This window comes from Callithrix jacchus, chromosome 9, assembly GCF_049354715.1.
Source record: "Callithrix jacchus isolate 240 chromosome 9, calJac240_pri, whole genome shotgun sequence".
NCBI lineage: Eukaryota > Metazoa > Chordata > Mammalia > Primates > Cebidae > Callithrix > Callithrix jacchus.
Window position 1 is genome coordinate 73,773,630 of NC_133510.1, and position 18,221 is coordinate 73,791,850.

The following is an 18,221-nucleotide window of genomic DNA, read 5'->3' on the forward strand; positions in this document are numbered from 1 at the left end:
TCCAAGGTTTGTTCCCTGGTCTGACACTGGAAGAAGTGTTTGAACTTTAAGCAAGTTAGTAAGAACACAGATGCTGTCCACCCTTGATTTTACCACCCCATATTCCTGCAACAGTAGATCCCAAGGTTTAAAGACTTTCATATGTCAAGAGCTGCCTCTGAAACAACCTTGTCTACTAAACCATTTCCTGGGAAAACTGTGATATACTCATCATTCTGGTATAAACATCTTAATACAAAGTCTGTTTTCCAGATATTTTAAAACTTCCCCAAGCCCTGTTTGCATGAAGTGTAAATGTTTCATGTTAACATAAGGTACTCCTGCATTCTGAGTGTGGAGTAACTCAAGACCCTGACAAACTTGTATGTTATCCAAAATATGTTTGCAGATTTTTCCCTGCTGCCTATAAAATAGCATTAAAGGAAATGTCTCGCTCCATAAATAAAACTGTTGAGTATTTAAGTGACTTACACTTCATCATCATCATCACCAAAGCTGTAAAGTGCCCTTTCTCTCCAGGGCTAGGATCATAATATACTTGGCATAGTCAACAGATATTTGAGTAACCCATTGAGAAGAGGCAGTACTCAGGGTTTTTTTTCTTTTCTTTTCTTTGATTCCTTGACAGCAGGTAGTCAGAAGTACTGTTTTTATCAACCTTCTCTAAAGGAACCATGGTGGGTTCCACCCACTAATCTCCAGATATAATTTCTGTATTATAAATATAATGCTTAATTTTATGTGCTAACTTGACTGGGCCATGGGGTACCCAGATATTTTGTCAAGCATTATTCTGGGTGTTTATATGAGAGCATTTCTGAGTGAGACTAAAATTTAAATCAGTAGACTGAGTAAAGCAAATGGACCTCTATAATGTTGGTGGGCTAATCTAATCAGTTGAGGGCCCGGATAGAGCAAAATTGCTAACCCTCTCCCAAGTAAGAGAGCAGTTCCTACCTATGAACTGGGCATTGGCTTTTATTCCTGCCTTTGGACTCAAACTGAAACATCATGTCTTCCTGGGTCCCAAGCCTACCCGCCTTTGAATTTGAGCTACGCCATCTGTTCTTCTGGTTTTCAGGTTGTCAGACTTAGATTGGAACTAATTTGCCAGCTTTCTCAGGTCTCTAGCTTGCTGACTTATCCTGCAAGTCCTGGGACTTTCCAGCCTCCAAAATCAGTCATGTGAGCCAATTTCTGATCATTTCTTTCTGTATAGGAAATACACACATATATATACACATACAACCTGTTGGCTCTGTTTCTATGGAAATCTTTTACCAACACAATAAATAAGTCAGCAAATAAGATCTAGTCCATTGAAATAATCAAGTAAAACCATTCCACAATGTATGTATACTTCATAACTTTATGTTATACATAATAAATACATACAATTTTATGCCAGTTAAATTTTTTAAAAACATTTTGAAAAAAAATAAATTCTTTCATGGTTACTTTCAATAGTGCCAGAGAAGAGTTGGCCATGGGCTCCATATTCCAGGTAGTGGGGTACCAGAGACTGAGATTAAGAAGTGTCTGGTGGGGGAAACTCTATGACTTAGACATTGAGAGAGTTTGGAATGTCCCTACCTTGGGTATTTCTACCGAATGATCCCTAAATTCTGAGTCATGTGGTGTGAAGGAAAAAAACAGATTTTAGTAACATAGTAGACAGGGCTGAATTGTGTCCTGCCATTTCTTACTGGATGATATTGGAAGTACCTTTGAGCCTCATGTCTTCACTTGAACACCAACAACAAGAATGCCCACCCAAAGGATTGTGAAGATTAAATTATGTAGTAGGGAATAGTTCCTGCCACAACATAAACTGTTAAGTATAGCTTAATTTCCTTTTCTCCCATACTTAACAAAAGTTCTGATCAGAGAATAACCTTATTTTAAGCATCTTTATATTTCCCATAGATCTGTTCCCATTGTAGATCTTTAAGAATATTTGTTAAGCAAAGCAACAAATAAAACCAGTAAAGTTAGAGCCATCATCCTTTTACTTGTAGCACAGAATTAATGACTGCATCTGTAAAAACAGCCCAGAACTATGCCTTCTAAAGGCGTTTTACAAAATTATGAATTCATTTTGGATGTTTTGACACATATTTCAGTTAGATATTCAACTCTATACAAGCCTAGTGCTTGGGAGAACAAGCTAGACTAGAGATGTGGAGTTGGGAGTCACTGTCACCTAATTGAAATAACAAGAAGGCAATTGGGTAGAGCAAGAAGACTAATGGGCCATGTCAGGATCTTACAGGGTATCAACACTGAAGTCAGTCCCCAAAGGAGCATCCAGAGAAAAAGAAGAAATAAAAACAAGTAGTGTCACAATAATCAAGAGACAAGAATTTTTCAAAGAGGGAATGGTCGATAATACCAAATGTTGCTGAGAAGTCTAGGAAGATGAAGTCCGAAGGAATGGAGTTGGCAGTCAGGCTTAGTCACTGCGGAAGTCACTTACTTCTACCTGGTCCTTCACTCTGGTCTCACCATCAATCCATATTCCCTGGAAGAATTATTTGTCTAAAACACCAACTGATCCCATCTTCCTCCTCTTAAAGCTGTTCTCCTATGCATCTCTGCTTCTCAAAAAACACCTAAGTTCATAGTATTTTAGGCATAACCAGCCACAATTTCTTTCATTCATAGACTTTCAGCTCTACCATATTCCCCAAAATTGAATGTTTTGCTGAATATTTGCATATACTTCAGTCTCAGCCCTACTCCTTTCTCTTTATTCTTCAAATTCCTTATGAATGTCAGTTCCTTGCAAATATCCACTGATTCCCTCAAATTTAATTTTCCCTTCTCTTTGTATCATAGGAGTTGGTATATATGTTGAAGATGCTGCATTTGATTACACAGCACTCAACCAACATGAACGAAGACAGCTAGTTACCTTGATTAATTCATAGATCTCATATCACTAGTATAAGTATAGGTTTACTTCTCTTGCTCCCTCTTAGATAAGAACTTTCTCCCTCTTAGATGTCATGAACAGAGCTGGAGTCTCTTTCACCTTTACAAACAAATCACAAAGCAAAGCTCCCAGTAAGGTTTGTCTCCTTGTAGGATGTTGCAGGGCTAAATAAATCATAACAAATAACGGAGCTTGAAAAACAATTTTACCTTCTGTATGGGCATTGAATGGCTACAAATAACTTAAATTGGAGTTCTATTGAAAAAATTCCAAGATTCCATTTCTTATCATATTCTCACTAAAAATTAGTAGGCAAAGTTTTATAGATCTTCCTAATTGTACCAATCACTAGGAAATTCTAATTCACAGTTATTTAAGGACTGAGTTTTTAGTGGTTCCCAGATTTACTTCTTGCTGATTTCTTAATAATTTAACAACCTGTAACATTTTCACCAGATATTATAAGAAGAAAGCAAGAAAATTCAAAGTGAATCATTATAGAAACAGTGGCCAATACCTGTTAAATTTAAATAATAGCTTAAAGTATGACTTCATAATTATCTGTGATTGTTCTTTTAAAATTCACCTAATTGAAAATTATAAATATCTAACAAATTAATTGAGCATACATATTTCAATGCATAATGTTTAAATGTTTATTTTCTTTTTTTTTAATTGCATTTTAGGTTTTGGGGTACATGTGAAGAACATGCAAGATAGTTGCATAGGCACAAACGTGGCAGTGTGATTTGTTGCCTTCCTCCCCTTCACCTTTATCTGGCATTTCTCCCCATGGTATCTCTCCCCAACTCCCCACCCCCCACTATCCCTCCCCTATTCTCCCAATAGACCCCAGTGTGTAGTGGTCCCCTCCCTGTGTCCATGTGTTCTCATTGTTCAACACCCACCTATGAGTGAGAACATGCGATATTTCATTTTCTGTTCTTGCATCAGTTTGCTGACAATGATGGTCTCCAGGTTCATCCATGTCCCTACAAAGGACACGAACTCATCATTTTTGATTGCTGCATAATATTCCATGGGGTATATGTGCCACATTTTCCCTGTCCAGTCTATCATCAATGGGCATTTTGGTTGGTTCCATGTCTTTGCTATTGTAAACAGTGCTGCAATGAACATTCATGTGCATGTGTCCCTATAGTAGAACGATTTATAATACTTTGGATATATACCCAATGATGGGATTGCTGGGTCAAATGGAATTTCTATATCTAGGTCCTTGAGGAATCACCACACTGTCTTCCACAACAGTTGAACTAATTTACACTCCCACCAACAGTGTAAAAGTGTTCCTTTTTCTCCACATCCTCTCCAGCATCTGTTGTCTCCAGATTTTGTAATGATTGCCATCCATTCTAACTGGCGTGAGATGGTACCTCAATGTAGTTTTGATTTGCATTTCTCTAATGACCAGTGATGATAAGCATTTTTTCACGTTTGTTGGCCTCATGTATGTCTTCTTTTGTAAAGTGTCTGTTCATATCCTTTGCCCACTTTTGGATGGGCTTTTTTTTTCTTGTAAATCTGTTTTAGTTCTTTGTAGATTCTGGATATCAGCCCTAGGAATACAACTAACAAGGAATGTAAAGGACCTCTTCAAGGAGAACTACAAACCACTGCTCAACGAATAAGAGAGGACACAAACAGATGGAGAAGCATTCCATGTTCATGGTTAGGAAGAATTAACATCGTAAAAATGGCCATACTGCCCAAAGTAACTTACAGATTCAATGCTATCCCATCAAGCTACCAATGTCCTTCTTCACAGAACTGGAAAAAACTACCTTAAACTTCATATGGAACCAAAAGAGAGACCACATAGCCAAGTCAATTCTAAGCAAAAGAACACAACAGGAGGCATCACACTACCAGACTTCAAACTATACTACAAGGCTACAGTAATCAAAACAGCATGGTACTGGTACCAAAACAGAGATATAGACCAATGGAACAGAATAGAGGCCTCAGAGGCAACACGACATATCTACAACCATCCAATCTTTGACAAACCTGACAAAAACAAGCAATGGGGAAAGGATTTCCTGTTTAATAAATGGTGTTGGGAAAACTGGCTAGCCATGTGCAGAAAGCAGAAACTGGACCCCTTCCTGACACCTTACACTAAAATTAATTCCAGATGGATTAAAGACTTAAACATAAGACTTAGCACCATAAAAACCCTAGAAGAAAATCTAGGCAAAACCATTCAGGACATAGGAGTAGGCAAGGACTTTATGACCGAAACACCAAAAGCATTGGCAACAAAAGCCAAAATAGACAAATGGGACCTAATCAAACTCCACAGCTTCTGCACAGCAAAAGAAACAGTCATTAGAGTAAATCGGCAGCCAACAGAATGGGAAAAAATTTTTGGAGTTTACCTATCTAAATATTTATTTTCTCTAAAACTGCAGAATTTGAAAAACCAGTTTATCTTGCTCATCAACAAACACCTTACAAATTTGTCTTCTGAAGGATGAGCCTTTTGAAGCATTTTATTTCATAATGTGCTTGTCTCTAAAGCTATATTTAAAGGTACAACATGACCATTAATAATTGTTCTTTGACTTAATATAAGGTAAACTTTAACTTTACTTATAGTGTTATAGGCTGAAATTTCATGCCAAGTCTTTAAAAACATTTTTTTCCCAGAAAATTACATCAAATGTTGAGATGTTTTTCCTTAAATCAATAGGTAAGATTTTAAGGTCATACACATCATAAGGTATACTCCATGAAATAAATAAGATTCACAACTTAATTTCTGTAATTCATAAAATTTTTAATAGAAATATTTTCAGAATAATGTAATTTTAATTTCATTGAAAGAAAATTAATGTATAGAATTGTAGCAAAGATCAAAAGCTGATACAGACAGAGCAGGGGGCAGAGCAAGATGGTAGAATAGAAGCCTACACTGTTTTTCCCCCTGGAAGAGAAGCAAATTTTAAAAACTATCTACACACAGAAGAGCACTGTCACAAGAACCAAAAAATAAGTGAGAAATCACAGTGCCCTGTTTTACTTTCTTATCACTGAAAAAGACACTGAAGAGGGTCAGAGAAAAAGTCTTCAATTGCTTACATCACCCCTCTCCCATCCCATGGCAGGGGTGGTGTGATGCAGAAAAAGAATCTGTGTACTTGGGGTAGGGAGAGGCAAGGGATGAGGGTACTTTACAATGAACTCAGTGCTGCTCTGTCACAATGGAGAGCAAAGCCATGCTGGACTCAGCAGCTCCCACACATGGAGGGAGCTTTGGACCAGGCATAGCCAAAAGGGAATTGTCCATCCTAGAGGTCAAAACTTGAGTATTTTGATAGGCCTTGCCACCATGGTCTAAAGTGCTCTGGGGTCCTAGGTAAACTTGAAAGGTAGTCTAGGACACAAGGACTGCAATTGCTAGTCCTGAACTGGACTCACAGTCAGTGGACTAGGATGGCATGTGACCCAGGGAGGCACCAGTTGTCATGAGGAGGGCTTGCACCATCTCTCTCCCCACCCCAAGTAGTATAGCTTATAAAGATGAAGGGGAGAGCCAAGTCCTGGCAGAATTCATCACCTGCTGACTAAAGAGCCCTTGGCCCCTGAATAACAGGCAGCAATACTCAGATATTATGCCATGGGCCCTGGACTTCAAGTGTGACCCAGCACATTCCCAGCTGTGGTGGCAATGGTGAAAGTCTCTTCTGTTTGAAAAAAGCAGAAGGAAAATAAAAGGGACTTTGTCTTACGCCTTATATACCAACTTGGCCACTGTAAGGTAGAGCAACAAACAGGCTCTTGGGGTCCTCAAGTCAGGGCCTACCTCTAAAACAACATTTCTGCATCTTTCCTGGGCCACAGGGGAGCCTACTTCCCTGAAGGGTTAGTCCCAGGCCTGGCAGCATTCACCATAAGCTAACTGAAGAGCCCTTGGGCTTTAAGTGAACATTGGTGGTAGCCTGGCAGAATCTCCCATGGGCTGTGGTGGTGCTGGCCACAGGGAAAGGCTCCTCTGCTTGTATAAAGGGGAAGGAAGAGTAAGGACTTTGTATTATAGTCTTATGGTCAGCTTGGCAGCAGTAAAATAAACATCAGGCAAATTTCTAAGGTTTCTGAGAGCCATTTCCTGGCTCTCAGACAGCATCTCTGGACCCACCCAGGGTCTAGGGAAGCTCACTTCCCTGAAGGGAAGGACACAAACTTGGCTGCTTTGCCACCTGCATATTGTAAGCCTGTTGGGCCTTGCATGAACACAGGTGATAGCCAGGTAGTGGTTACAGCAGGGCTTGTGTGAGAACCAGTGCTGTTCTTGAACCAGCACAGTCCCAGTGGTGGTAGGGACAGGGCATGCTTGCATCACCACACCCCCAGTTCCAGGTGGCTCAGCACAGAGAGAAAGACTCCATTTGTTTGGGAGAAAGTAAGGGAAAAGAACAAGAGTCTCTGCCTGGTAATCCAGAGACTTCTTATGGATTTTATCCAAGACCACCAAAGTGTCACCCCTATGTGTCTCCAAAAACCATACATTATTGGGGTTAAGGCCTAAGTCCTTTCAAATATCTAGAAAGCTTTCTCAAGAAGGATGAGCACAAACAAGCCCAGGATATGAAAACTACAATAAAGACCTAACTTTACAATGCCCAAACAATGACAAATTCAAGATAACACAGAGAAGGAAATCAGAATTCTATCAGATAAATTTAACAAAGAGATTGTACTAATTAAAAAGAATCAAGCAGAAATTTTAGAGTTAAAAATGTAATTGATATACTGAATCATGCATCAGAATCTCTTAATAGCAGAATTGATCAAGCAGAAGAAAGAATTAGTAAGCTAGAATCCAGGCTATTTGAACATACTCTATCAGGAAAGACGAAAGAAAAAAGAATAAAAGAGAATGAAGCACACCTATAAAATCTAGAAAATAGCTTCAGTAGGGAAAATCTGAGAGTTATTGGCCTTCAAAAGGAAATAGAAAAAGAGATGTTAGTAAAAATTTTATTCAAAGGGATAATATCAGAGAATTCCCTAAATCTAAAGAAAAATATGAATATAAAAATTCAAAAATGTTATTGAACACCAAGCAGCTTTAACCCAAATAAGACTACCTCAAGGCATTTAATAATAAAACTCCCAAAGGTCAAGGATAAAGAAAGGATCCTAAAACAGCAAGAGAAAAGAAACAAACAGCGTAGAGGAGAGTGGAAGCAAACTTTTCACTGGAAACCGTACAGTCCAGGAGAGCATGGCATGACATATTTAAAGTGCTGAAGGAAAAAACAACAACAAAAACTTTACCCTGGAATAGCATATCAAGTGAAAATATTCTTCAAGCAAGAAGGAGAAATAAAGACCTTTCCAGACAAGCAAAAGCTGGAGGATTTCATCAACACCAGATCTATCATACAAGGCATGCTAAAGGAGTTCTTCGGTCTAAAAGAAAATGATGTTAATGAGCAAGAAGAAATCATCTGCAGTTACAAAACTCACTAGTAATAGTAATCATACAGTAAAATACAGAATATTATAACACCATAATTGCAATGTGTAAACTACTCTTATCTTAAATATAAAGGTTAAAGGATGAACCAATAAAATAACAACTACAGCAACTTTTCAAGAGATAGACAGTACAATAAGACAGAAAGAGAAGTAACAAAAAGTTAAAAAGCCAGGGGACAAAGTTAAAGTGTAGAGTTTTTATTAGTTTTCTTTTTACATTAAACATGTAAAATGTACATTAAAATGTAAACTTTTTTACATTTTTTTACATTAAAAATGTAAAAAACATTCAATGAATGTTGTCATTAGTTTAAAACAATGGGTTATAAGATGGTATTTGTAAGCCTTATGGTCACCTCAAATAAAAAAGCAAACAACTCCCTCTCTCTCTCTCTCTCTCTCTCTCTCTCTCTCTCTCTCTCTCTCTCTCTCTCTCTCTCCCTCTCACACACACACACACACACAAAATTAAATCATACCATCAGAGAACACACACACAATTAAATCATACCACCAGAGAAAATCATGTTCACTAAAAGGAAGACAGAAAAGAAGAAAAAGAAGAAGAAAAGACTACAAAACAACCAGAAAACAAACAACAAAATACAAAAAGTAAGTCCTTACTACTTACCCATAATAATATTTAATGTAAATTTAATTGGACTAAACTTTCCAATCAAAAGACAGAGTGGCTGAATGGATGTAAAACAAGGCCCAAAGATCTATTATTTACAAGAAACATACTTCATCCATAAAGACACAGATAGACTGAAAAAAATGGGATGGAAAAATATATTCCATCTCACTAGAATCCAAAAAAGAGCAAGAGTACCTACATTTATATCAGACAAAATAGATTTCAAGACAAAAACTGTAAGAAGAAACAAAGGTCATTATATAGTAATAAAAGGGTGAATTTAGCAAGAGAGTACAATGATTATAAATACATATGCAGCCAACACTGGAGCACCCCGATCCATAAGGCAAATATTATTAAAGTTAAAGAGAGAGGTAGACCTAAATACAATAATACCTGGAAACTTCAGCATCCTGCTTTCAGCACTGGACAGATCTCCCAGACAGCAAATCAACAAACATCAAATTTAATCTGAATTATAGAACAAATAAATCTAATATATATTTATGAAATATTTTATCAAAAACCTGCAGCATACACATTCTTTTCCTCAGTACATGAATCGCTCTCAAGGACAGACCATATGTTAAGTCACAAAACAAGTCTTAAAACATTCAAAAAATTGAAATAATATCAAGCATCTTCTGTGACCACAATGGAATAAAACTCGAAATCAGTAACAAGAGGAATTTTGTAACTACACAAACACATGGAAATATGCTCCTGAATGACCAATGGGTCAATGAAGAACTTAAGAAGGAAATTGAAGGCTGGTGTAGTGGCTCACATCTATAATCCCAGCACTTAGGGAAGCCAAGATGGGAAAATTGCTTGAGTCGGGAGTTTGAGACCAGCCTGGGCAACACAGCAAGACCTTATCTATACAAATAACAAAAGAAAAAATTAGCTCGACATGGTGGCATGTGCCTGTGGTCCCAGCTACTCACGGGGCTGCAGTGGGAGGATCACTAGAGCCCAGAAGTTTAAAGATGAAGTGAGCCATGATCATGCCACTACACTCCAGCCTCAGTGACAGAGTGAGACCTCATCTAAAAAAAATAAAAGAAAAGTTTCTTGAAACAAATGATAATGGAAATACAACATACCGAAATCTGTGGGCTACAGCAAAAGCAGTACTAGGAGGGAACTATATAGCTGTAAGTGCCTACACCAATAAAGAAGAAAAATTTCAAAAAAATAACCTAAAAACTATGTTAAGGAACTAGAAAAGCAAGAGTAAACCGAACCTAAAATTAGTAGAAAACAAGAAATAATAAATAAATAATAAAGATTAGAGAAAAAAGAATAAATTTGAAATGAAATGAAAATAATACAAAACAACAACTAATAAAACGTTGGCTTTTTGAAAAGATAAACAAAATTGACAGGCTTTTAGCCAGACTAATAAAGAAAAAATGGGAGAAGATCCAAATAAATAAAATCAGAGATGAAAAAGGAGGCACTATTTGTAAACAAAACACAGGGAAGCTTACACAGCAGTTTGGCAGAGCCTGCAGCAGCTCATCAAGACCTCTGCAGGCAGGCTGTGACTAGACTCCCTACTTGCTGCACAGGCCATCTCTGAAAAAAGACAGCAGCCCATCAGGGACTTATAAATAAAGCCCCACCTTCCCAGAATAAAGCACCTTGCAAAAGGGGCAGTTTTGAGCTCCACTTCAGCAAACTTAAACAACCCTGCCCAGCAGCTCTGCAGGGAGCAATGGAGCTCCCAGCACAGCACTTGAACTCTGATAAGGGACAGACTGCCTCCTCAAGTGGCTCCCTGACCCCTGTAAATCCAAAGAGACAACTCATACAGGAGAGCTCTGGCTGAAACCTGGTGGATACCTTTCTGGGACAAAGCTACCAGAGGAAGGAACAGGAAGCAATCCTTGCTATTCTGAAGCCCCCATGGGTGATTCTCAGGCAGGCAGGGTCTGGAGTGGATCTCCAGCATCCCTACAGCAGAGGAGCCTGATTGTTACAAGGAAAACTTAAAAAACAGAAATAAATAGCTTCAATATAAACAGAAAGGACATCCACTCAGAGACCCCATCTGAAAGTCACCAACTTCAAAGACCAAAGATAGATAAATCCATGAACATGGGAAGAAATCAGTGCAAAAAGGCTGAAATCACCAAAAACCAGAACGCCTCTTCTCCTCCAAGAGATCACAACTCCTGACTAGCAAGGGAACAAAACTGGATGGAGAAAGAGTGATGAATTGACATAAGCAGGCTTCAAAAGGTGGGTAATAACAAACTTTTCTGAGCTAAAGGAGCATGTTCTAACCCAATGCAAAGAAACTTAAAAACCTTGAAAAAATGTTAGATGAAGTGCTAACTAGAGTAACCAGCTTAGAGAAGAACATAAACCACTTAATGGAGCTGAAAAACACAGCAGGAGAACTTCACAAAGCATATAAAAGTTTCAAAATAGCTGAATCAATCAAGCAGAAGAAAGGATATTAGAGATTGAAGATCAACTCAATGAAATAAAATGAGAAGGCAAGATTAGAGAAAAAAGAGTGAAAAGAAATGAACAAAGCCTCCAAGAAATATGGGACTACATGAAAAGACCTAATATAATATTTGATTGGTATACCTGAATGTGACGGAGACAATCACCCAGACATCTTCCATCTTATGGTTCGACCCTTGCTATCAATTACTAGCATCCAGGTGTGAGGGAAAAGAGAAGGTGGGACAGATATAATAGATGTTCAACCACCTTGATTACACACATTACTTTTTCTCGCATGCCATTGGTCACAACTAGATCACAGCACACTGCATGCAAAGAGCCAAGGAAAATGTAGTTCCTGCCTGGCTTTCTGTTTTCCTGTGACAGTTCTCTACCACAGAAGGAAAAGCATAGAACTTGCTGGACAGTGAGTTTCAGCTTCCTCTCTTGTGCCTGGTATATGCTGTGCAAGCATTCTCACATTCATCACTTCATTTATTCTTACTGTATCCATAGGAGGTATTATTATCACCCATTATTGCAGCATTACACAAAAGAAGAGACTGACACCCAGAGGGGTAAATTGACTTCCAAAGGCCTTAGAACATTATTTTCTTCATGAAGATTTGTATTTTTAATACAAGCTTTATTGACATATAATTCACATGCCATACAATTCACTGAATTAAAGTGTGCAATTCAATTGTTTTTAGTATATTCACAGAGTGCAAATATCATCATGATCAATTTCAGAACATTTTTATTTTCCCCAAGAGAAACCTTGTACTCATTTTACTCCCTATATTCTCTCTACCTCCTTCTAGCTCTGAGCAATCACTCATCTACTTTCTGTCTCTATAGATTCACCTATTCTGGGCATTTAATATAAATGAAAGTTTATGACTTGTGGCCTCTTGTGGCTGATTTCTTTCACCTAGCATAATGCTCTCGAAGTTCATTCATTTTTTAGCATGTATCAGTAATTCATTTCTTTTTATTGCCTAATAATATTCTGCATTTTATTTACCCATTTATCAGGTGGATAGTTTTCATTTTTGGCTATTATGAATAATGCCAGTAGGAACATTTGTAAAAAAAATTGTACACCATTTTACAATCCCACAAATAGTGTATGAGAGTGTCAATTTCTCCACATCCTCTCCAATATTTATTATTATCTATCTTTTTTATTATGGCAAAATATGAATTTTGAAAGATGACTGTTTTTCCAGGCTTAGAAATTATGGTTCAGTTTTCCCAGTAAGAATCTGGACAAGGAGTGGTAGGAGAAAGTTTGAAGGATGGTTTGTCTTTTATGCTCTTTCTTCCAGATATACACTGCCCTAATCTGCTGCTTTTACTTCATATCCCAGATTTTTCCTGATTAACCCTTTCTTGATACTCCAAGATAGATACTTGAGTGCAGAAGTTTTAAGCCTTTTGCTTTAACCCAACCATTTTGACTCTGTGGATGTTCTGACCTGAGAGTCTTATGGCCCCAGGATTTAAGAGTAGAAATCATTGCATCAGAATTATACTTATGTGAAATAAATACTCATTTAAAAAGTACTTCTAGTTCTAATTTCTATTATACTACTTTAATTTATTGATAAAGTATTTTTATTCCAAGGAACTAAGACTTTCTATTTTTTTTTCCATTCTGACTTTTAATTTACTGAAATTCTTTTCTTTGGAATCAATTATTTTTTACATAAGGTTTAAATAAAAATATTTTCCAATGTGGGAATTTTTTTGGTAGTGTTCATATCAAATTTTTACTGATTATAGTCTCTGCAATTACACTTTTGTTATGGGCATTATTTGTACAATTGTTTTGAGTCAAGTTACTCATATTACCTTAGTAAAAAAAATTGGATTTTTTTGTCAATTTGAAGGCAATAATAAATTTTAACATGTTCCAATGTAGTTGTTCACAGTTTTATTTAGTATTGATTACTTCTGCCAAGTCTGACTTTTCCTTTTCAATATTTGCATGTTTCAAGCTGAGCATCAATATAATTCTTCAGTTAGGTTTTCATCTCGAACATATTTTAGCATGTGATCTTTTAACTTGTGTCATTGTCTTTTGTGCTGATCATTTCTACCAAGAATATTCAGTATAAGTTGGATAAAGGACTAATTGTTGATTTTTTTCCCTATTTAGCTAATTCATAGGAAAACTATGTGGTTTCCCCTAGCTATGTCATTGTTATTCTGCTGCCTGAAATTTCTCTGTACTGATTACCTAATTCTTCAACATAGCTCCAATCAGTTTGTGTATTTGGTACTAACTGCCTAAGTGAACAACAGGGAAAAAGCAAATGATGGGACCTAAATATTCTTGGGAAGTCAGCCACAGAAAGATAAATATCACATATTCTCGCTCGTAATGGAGAGCTTAAAAAAAAATGGAAAGTTGGGAAACTAATTCTAATAAATTTCATCATTTGGCCATTAAAGAATGTATATATTTGAGTCAAGATATGATAGGCATTAAAATAACCCAGTGTTAAAAAATTAATCTAGTCAATATGTTCTATACCTGACTAGTTGTTGGAATCAACTGAGGTACTTCCTTTAAATATACACCTTTCTAATTTACCCCTTTTCATATCTGTCTGTCCCTGGCTAGCATGCTGTCACTTCATAGGCTCCTAGCATCTGTAATATTTTTCAAGTATCTTCAGTACTTTTAAAAACTTTATCTTATTTTCTACTTTTGAGATGCCCATCTAACATAGAGAGGAGAGTAAGATCAAGTTAGCCCAAGATATCTTTGTTTTGTCCCAGGATGGGTCTGAAGTATAGAGACAGAGAGGCCATTTTAGTGTCAAGGCATTTCAAGTGGAGGGCTATTCTGTCACCTGCAGAGGCAGATGACATAACCCACCCAAACCCATCCAGTTTGAATGTCAATACTGATGATGCCACACACACACACATCAAAAGGGTATAAAAAGGTTTATTACTCACATAATTGAAGTGTCTGGGGAGAACAGGGCAGGCCTCTCAAGCAAATCTGAAATGAAAGAGGAAGAAAATGAGACTGGCCTTGGTTTTTGTGATAGCTGGGGTGTGGGGCCAGGAACAAGAGTTCCTACAGGGCAGACAATTGTGGTTTGGCCAGTACCAAATTGAAAGCAGAAGGCTTTCTTATCAGCTCGTCCAGATGTGGGGCAGAAGGGGAGAAGAGAGAGATGAAGCTTTAAAGCTGTGAGCAGTTGAATATTAAATTAAGGAGTCACACTCTTCATCACAAGGCCAAATGCCCTTGATTTTATTTGTCCACACAGAAATCCTCTGAAGAAACCAGAAACCTGTTTGATTCTTGGTCTTTCATAATAATTATTATGGTGGTTATATTTATGGATTAATTACAAAGTCTCAAGAACTGTTGTCTTTAGGTGTATTATTTAATTTAATCTTGACTGTAATCTTATGAGACAGGTACTACTATTATCCCACTTAATAGATGAGAAAAGTGAGGCACCGAGGTAAAAACATCTACCCTAGCTGGTAAGAGGCAGAGCTGGTATTCCTAACTCTGTCTGGTTTAGATTCTATGCTCTAACCTTTGCATTATACCACTGTTTCCTATCCTCCTGGTCCTTCTCATCCTATCACTACATAATATAACTGAGCTGCTTTGGTGCATGGTATATTCTATGAGATGGTCTCTACTTCTGTTTCCTTGGGACTCTAATTTTGGAGGCAAGGCCCAGGGCCCTACTCTCCAGAATCAGACTGGCCAGGATTCTGGAAGAAATCAAGTGACACTTTCCAATTGACTAATTTAAGAAGATTTCATAAAGAAAATGTAGAAAGAGTTTTGGAAAAGCAACAAGAGATGAGATGGGAAGCCATTACCATCCTACACTCCAACCTGAATATGAAGGGAGGAAGTGGCCTAGGAACAGATAAAGTGAGCTGTGTGGAGACTGACCTCTTGGAAGAGCTGTGGCCTTCTGTGGAAGAGCGTAGCTGAGAAGGCCTGAAGAAATACCCAGACCTTACTTTCTTCTTGTTCTCCAGATCTCTTGCCAGTACCTTCTACTGGCCAAACCCAATAGAAAGATGGAGGAACAGAGAATTGTTTATGCAGTTAATGTGCATCAGCTCCCCTGAGGCACCAGGTACTGTGAAGGACAGAAAGTATCCTGGGGAAGTAAAATGGAAACTGTCCATTATAGGTTTATCAATATTTGTGCTTTTATCCATTCACCCTCCTTCTCTTGTTTTCTATTTCCAGGTCAGATACACACACACACACACACACACACACACACACACTTGGACAGGAAGCTGTAGTCAGGGAGCTCTCTCTCTCCACCCTCAAGCCCTCTTTAGTTCATTTGTTAAGAACTCACTCAATGGCAAATACTGAAGTAGTTCCCATATATTGGCTTAAACACAAGATTGTGTTGCATGACCACCCAGGACTAGATGAGTATGTGTCCAGCAAGTAGTTTTAGCTGGAATAATTGGAATTCTCCTTGAAAGGATAGAGGAAATAGATATTATTATGTAGGCAGCTATTAGTGCTTGGCATTCTTGCTATTTTATTTATATAAGAAATCTCCTCTGTTCCCTTAACTGCTCAGGCCTTTAGAAATCTAACCCAGAAGGAGACTTACAAGCATTCATATATATATGTGACAACTTCTTCTCCTTTTTACAGTTTAAAAGATATCTATGACCAGCTTCTGCTATGCCCCATGGAATAATGGACCAACAAGATAACACATCACTACACATCTTCATGGATGAAAGACATGCCCAAATTTGGATTGCTAAACCCAGTACTGTTATGAGAAAGGGATAAGAACTTCTTTGTTCAAAAAGCAACTGCCATTTAGGGTATCTTTGTTATATTATTGGTCCTATCAAACACAGCTTCTCTCCCAAATATGGTTTTCCAGGATGGTAACTGCCTTATGCAAAGGTGTGCTTGAGTTTATTCATAGTATGTTCCTCAAGCTCCATATATATGTGTGTGTGTGTGTGTGTGTGTGTGTGTGTATCAATATATCAATACAATATATGATATATATATATCAATATATGATACATATATGAAAGTCTGTATATATCATATGATATATATATCCTAGATCAGGTGATATATATATATATATATATATATATATAAAATAGATGTAGAGTTGAACACATGACTGTGTAGCTAGTCCACATCTCTTAGAGCTTCTTCCAGCTTGATATGACTATTTGATCTATTTGATCATCTCACCAACAGATTGAGTATATAGGTGACATGTGCCCCTTCAGTCTGGGCCTTAAGACACTGGACATATGCTTCTGACAACTTCTTCCCCTTTTTACAGTTTCAAAGATATCTATGACCAGCTTCTGCTATGCCCCATGGAATAATGCACCAACAAGATAACACATCACTACATGTCTTCATGGATGAAAGACATGACCAAATTTGGATTGCTAAACCCAGTACTGTTATGAGAAAGGGATAAGAACTTCTTTGTTCAAAAATCAACTGCCATTTAGGGTATCTTTGTTATATTATTGGTCCTATCAAACACAGCTTCTCTCCCAAATATGGTTTTCCAGGATGGTAACTGCCTTATGCAAAGGTGTGCTTGAGTTTATTCATAGTATGTTCCTAAAGCTCCACAAAGTCAGTGGTTGTGAATTCTTGCCACTCACATCTGCTTGACACCTCCTATTTTCCGAGAATTTTCTTCCTTCTTCAAGCACTGGTTCTGGTCCTCCCATTCCCATCCATAAAGTTCAGATGGACATAGAGGAATTGTTCTTGTGAATTAGTGCTATTGCTTGGGAAATCTAGATTTTATCAACAATGAAGATGAACAATTAGGAGTTGGGTCATGTGAAAGAGGGATATTGGGGAACAGCCAAAGGAGACCACGGCATGCAAATGCCACAGTGGAAAATTTTCACCACCTTTCCTGTAGGTCAATGAGGAGTTTGATTTGTCATTTAACCAAATCTTGATTTGTTATGTTCTCTAGGTCTATACCATTTGAGTGGTATAGTGTCAGATTCATTCGTGATGACAGCTATGAGGGCTTTTGCAAAGTAATTATACCTCTCCTTCCTGTCTTTCTGATGAAATTTTGCCATGTAATTAAATTTTAATTATTTTTCAAGTGAGGGTGCAGAAAAATTAAAATGTTACAGAGAGTACAATGAATGACTTTCAAGGTAAGTACTGAAGGTGATATGGTTTGGCTGTGTGTCCCCACCCAAATCTCATCTTGAATTGTATTCCCATAAGTCCCACTTGTTGTGGGAGGACCTGGTGGGTGGTAGTTGAATCATGGGGTCAGTTAGGTCTTCCCCGTGCTATTCCCACCATATTAAATAAGTCTCACGAGATCTGATGATTTTATAAGGTGGAGTTTCCCTGAACAAGCTCTCTCTTTGCCTGCCACCATCCACATAAGACATGACTTTCTCTTCCTTGCCTTCTGCCATGATTGTGAGGTCTCTCCAGACATGTGGAACTGTAAGTCCATTAAACCTCACCTTCTTCCCAGTCTCATATATGTCTTTGTCAGCAGCATTAAAATGGACTAATACAACAGGAAAATAATCAGAATACCCTGGACAGTGCCTCTGGGATAAGACTCTGCCTGACCTGGGATTATGCCAGGAAACAAGTCCCATTTTCTCCCTGAGTCT

The 18,221-nt window shown here is 37.7% G+C and overlaps 1 long non-coding RNA gene across 1 annotated transcript in view; it reads right to left on the bottom strand.

Moving 5' to 3' along the window:
- Positions 1-18,221, bottom strand: part of LOC118144265 (uncharacterized) — a 437,346-nt gene that overhangs the window by 75,724 nt on the left and 343,401 nt on the right. Inside the window, exon 3 of the long non-coding RNA XR_013521932.1 lies at positions 14,517-14,562. This is a non-coding gene — a long non-coding RNA (uncharacterized LOC118144265). The remainder of the gene's footprint in view (positions 1-14,516; positions 14,563-18,221) is intronic.